We start from the raw sequence: 5,098 nt of genomic DNA on the forward strand, positions 1-5,098 counted from the left end.
TCTTTAAAGGCTATGGATTGAACCTCGATCATGCCCTATGTCCTAAGTGTGTCACCCAAACCTTTGTTGTTGCGTTGGTGCACTGGTGGTCGATAATGCTCTTGGATGTGAAACATTTTATGGGCACGGGCTTTTGGCCTTTATTTCCCAATGCTATGCATTTTACATGCCCGACATGTACAGCTTTTATGCTTTGTTTTAGCTCTCTCCACTGCTTAGTCAGTACGTTGAGGCCTATGCAATGCCAACATCTTGAAGGAATGCTACCTGGTTGATGATGCTTGTAGTCATATGCTTGAATCAAAGATTAAGCCATACATGTGTAAGTATGAACTAATTTAGACTGTGAAACTGCAAATGGCTCATTAAATCAATATAGTTTGTTTAATGGTATCCACTACTCAGATAATCATAGTAATTCTAGAGTTAATACATGCAACAAATCCCAACTTCTAGAAGGGATGCATTTATTAAATAAAAGGATGACAAAAGCTTTGCTTGTTGCTCTGATGTTTCATGATAACTCGATAGATCACACAACTTTGTGCCGGTGACGCATCATTCAAAATTATGCCATATCAACATTTGATGGTAGGATAGTGGCCTACTATGGTGGTGATGGTGATGGAGAATTAGGATTTGAATATGGAGAGGGAGCCTAAGAAATGACTACCACATCCAAGGAAGTCAAATAGGGGTGCAAATTACGCAATCCTGACATGGGGAGGTAGTGTAGTAAATAACAATATCAGGCTCTATAAGTTTAGTAATTAGAATGGGTACAATCTAAATCGCTTAACGAGGATCTATTGGAAGGTAAGTTTGGTGCAAGCAGCTATGGTAATTATAGCTCCAATAACTTATACTTAAGTTGTTGTAGTTAAAAAACTCATAATTGGAACTAGGGTTAGGTCGTCTGGTTTGCCTCATGGTGAGCCCCAATCTATTCATCCCTACTATCAATGATGCATTCTTGGCCTTAACTGGCTGGGTGATTCTTCTGTCACTGTTACTTTGAAGAAATTAGAGTGCTTAAAGCAGGCATCCTTTTGTATACATTAGTATAGGATAACATCATAGGCTTTCAATCCTATTGTGTTGGCCTTCATGATTTAAGTAATAATTAATAGGGACAATTAGGGGCATTTGTATTTCATAGTCAGAGGTGAAATTATTGGATATATGAAAGATGAACAACTATGAAAGCATTTGCTAAAGATGTTTTCATTAATCAAGAATAAAAATTAAGGGCTCAAAGATGATTAGATACCGTCCCAGTCTCAACCATAAACGATGTCGACCAGGGATTGATGGATGTTGCTTTTCGGACTTTGTTGGCACTTTATGAGAAATCAAAGTCTTTGGGTTTTGAAGGGAGTATGGTCGCAAGGTTGAAACTTAAAAGAATTGATGGAAGGGCACCACTAGGAATGGAGCCTGTGGCTTAATTTGACTCAATGGGGAAACTTACCACATCCATACATAGTAAAGATTGACAAACTGATAGCTCTTTCTTGATTCTATGGGTGGCAGTGCATGGCAATTCTCAGATGGTAGAGCGATTTGTCTAGTTAATTCCATTAACAAATGAGACCTCAGCCTGCTAAGTAGCTATGTAAAGGTGATCCTTTGTGGCTAGCTTCTTAGAGAACTATGGCTGCTTAGGCCAAGAAAGTTAGAGGTAATAACAGGTTTATGATGCCTTTAGATGTTTTGGGCCACATGCATGCTGCATTGATGTATTCAATGAGTTTATAGCCTTGGTTGATGGCCTAGGTAATATTTGAAATTTCATTGTAATAGAGATAGATCATTACAATTATTGGTCTTCAATAAGGAATTCCTAGTAAGTGTGAGTCATCAACTTGCATTGAATACATCCCTACCTTTTGTATGCACCACCCATATCTGCTACTTATTGAATGATCTGATTAAGTGTTTGGATCATGGCAATGAGGATGGTTCACTGCCCATGATGTTGTGAGAAGTCCACTAAACCTTATCATTTAGAGGAAGGAGAAGTCATAAAAAGGTTCTTATAGGTGAACTTGTGGAAGGATCATTGTCGAAACCTACTCAATGAATGACCCATAAATGTATTGATGAAACACCAAGGGAATGAGGGTGTCTGCATGCCTTGAGCCCCTTTTAGCCTAGCTGAGCACTATAGTCACTTTGTTTTGCCTCTTAGGCAGGGCAAAATAGTTAGTATCATCACCCATGATTGAATAACGAACCCCCGATGTGAATCATGTGAAGGAACTAGAATGAAAAAGAGCATGTATGCCATTGCCATCCCATTTATGGTGCTTATATGGGTGGCATCGTGACTCTTTTTGTCATGAAAATCCACAACGACTCTTGACAATGGATATCTTAGCTTTTACATCAATGAAAAACATAGTAAAATACAATATTGGTGTGAATTGTAGAATCCTATGAATCATCGAGTGTTTGAATACAAGTTGCACCCTAAGCCATTAGGCTGAGGGCATGCCTGCTTAGGTGTCATGCATTGTCACCCCTCCAACCCCTTGCCCATTAAGCTTCATGTGAGGGGGCAAAAGATGGCCTTCCATAATTTCATTAGTCACGATAGGCCTAAAAGTGAGTCCTCGACAATGATAGCATCATGACTGTCATTGGCAAATCTCCCAACATGCCTTATTTTTGGTGACGCACGAGCTTCAAAAAGGAATTCAATTAAAATTCTTGAACTGGGATGAGGTAGCTGATGACAATGTTAGAGAGTCTAGAGATGTCAATGGGGGCCTTAGGAAGGGTTATATTTTTTGTTAACTAGCCTACCCACCCTAGAAATGGCTCAGCCAAGGATAGGGTCCAGTGACTAAAAGAGCACTGCATGTCACATGGTGTCTACTGCACCTTCGGTGGCCCTTGAAAATCCTGAGGACCAAGTGTCATCCATGCTCGGTCATACTCATAAACATATCAGGTCTCCAAGATAAATGGCCTTTGGTTGATGGAACAATGTAGGCAAGGGAAGTTGACAAGATGGATCCATAACCTCAAGAAAAAGATTGCTTTGAGGGCTGGGCAAGGGGTCCCAGTTTTGAACCCCGTCGACTACTAGTGAACTGCTTGAGCTGCTATCACCAACTCAAAATTGGTATGAGAGGGGGAATCGCACCATTTAATTAAAACAAAGCATTGCAATGGTCCTTGTGGATGCTCAGGCAATGTGATTTCTACCCAATGCTTTGAATGTCAATGGTAAGAAATTCCACCAAGCATGGGTAAACGACAGGAATAACTATGACTCTTTTAAGGTAGCCAAATGCCTCATCATCTAATTAGTGACACACATGAATGGATTAATGAGATTCCCACTGTCTTTGTCTACTATCCAGCAAAACCACAGCCAAGGGAATGAGCTTGGCAAAATCAGTGGGGATAGAAGACCCTATTGAGCTTGGCTTCAGTCCAACTTTGTTAAATGACTTGAGAGGTGTAGGATAAGTGGAAGCCCTCTAGCAAAATTGAAATACCACTACTTTTAACATTATTTTACTTATTCTATGAATCGAAGGTAAGGTACAACCCCTTCTTTTGGACCCAAGGCCAGCCTCAATCGGTCAATTAGGTAAAATACATTGTTAGGTAGAGAGTTTGGCAGGGGCAACACATCTATTAAAAGATAATGCAAGTGTCCTAAGATGAGCTCAATGATAATAGAAATCTCATGTGGAAAATAGGATAAAAGCTCATTTGATTTTGATTTCTAGTATGAATATGAATTGGAAAACATGGCCTATCGATCCTTTAACTTTTGAAATTCGAAGCTAGATGTGTCAAAAAAAGTTACCATAGGGATAACTAGCTTCTAGCAACCAATCGTTCATAACAACATTGCCTTTTTATCCTTGGATTTTAGCTCTTCCTATCATTGTGAAGCATAATTCACCAAGTGCTAGATTGTTCACCCACCGATAGGGAATGTGAGCTAGGTTTAAACCATCATGAGATAGGTTAGTTTTACCCTACTAATGGTAGCGTTGCAATAGTAATTCAACCTAGTACAAGAGGAATTATTGATTTGCACAATTGGTCATCACACTTAGTTAAAAAGCTAGAGGCACAAAGCTTTCATGCTCTGGATTATGACTAAATGCCTCTAAGTCAAAATTCGGGCTTAAAGTGATGCACACACCCATCACCCGATTGTCGACCAGTAATAGGGGCCCATGGCCCCTAAGAGCATGTGTCGTAGGTGCAACTTTTGTAGTGGACAAGCCACATGGACCTCTTTGGAGCTCAATTCCCATCGAACGGTGGGTAGAATCCTTTATAGATGACTTAAATATGCAACTGGGTATTGTAAGTGGTAAAGTGGACTTGCTGACACAATCTATGGGATTTAGGCCTTTGTCGCTTTGAGTCATCCTTCCTCCCACACCCACCAAAGTCCTTTCACTTCATTTTTTTACACTGCACCCTTTTGGGGTTGGGGATGAATGGTGTTCTCCATTGCAACTGATTCAACTGGGCAATGACATCCCTCCATCAAGTGTGCAACTAAATGATAACCAAATGCCCTTGGTATTTGTTATAAGGATGGGCTCGCCCTTGGTGTGAGCACTTACTTTGAACCTTATCGGCACATGCTGGCCCTTGTGTTAGTTGTTGCCTCAAATGCCATCAATAGCATTTTGCTAGCTCATTGTTGCCTCGAATACCATCAACAAATGCTGGCCCCTTGGTGCAAGATGTTGCCTCAAACACCATCACTAGATGTTGGCATTTGGTGTAGGCACTTGCCTTAACCACCGTTGGCACAAGCAAGCCTTTGGCATGCGTTGTTGCTTTAGACACTTCTTTAGTAGATACTGGTGTCATAAGCCAAGACTTAAGCTTTAACTCATGCAGCTCCAGGCCCAGGAATGGATGATCCAATGTACCAAATCAGCCTTCAATTGGATTGGTGCATAGACATTTAAAACTCCAAAGCCAACCACCCCAAGCAACTGCTAGACAAGGCTGCACATAAATTGTTTGATGGAAAGCTCAAGAGAACAACGAGATAGGCAAGAGTAAACTTGTATTACTCAAGTTGGGGTATGTGTACAATGAGGGTGGG

At 40.6% G+C, this 5,098-nt stretch overlaps 3 pseudogenes; all 3 read left to right on the plus strand.

The window, feature by feature from the left end:
• The first annotated feature begins 264 nt into the window (after positions 1 to 264).
• Positions 265 to 2,065, plus strand: LOC149520086 (18S ribosomal RNA; annotated as a pseudogene).
• Positions 2,066 to 2,356: 291 nt separating this feature from the next.
• On the plus strand, positions 2,357 to 2,511 carry LOC149520087 (5.8S ribosomal RNA; annotated as a pseudogene).
• Positions 2,512 to 2,982: 471 nt separating this feature from the next.
• On the plus strand, positions 2,983 to 4,401 carry LOC149520088 (25S ribosomal RNA; annotated as a pseudogene).
• The last annotated feature ends 697 nt before the right edge of the window (positions 4,402 to 5,098 follow it).

This window comes from Durio zibethinus, chromosome 2, assembly GCF_047325235.1.
Source record: "Durio zibethinus cultivar Kanyao isolate XHJ-2024 chromosome 2, ASM4732523v1, whole genome shotgun sequence".
In the NCBI taxonomy this organism is placed as follows: Eukaryota; Viridiplantae; Streptophyta; class Magnoliopsida; order Malvales; family Malvaceae; genus Durio; species Durio zibethinus.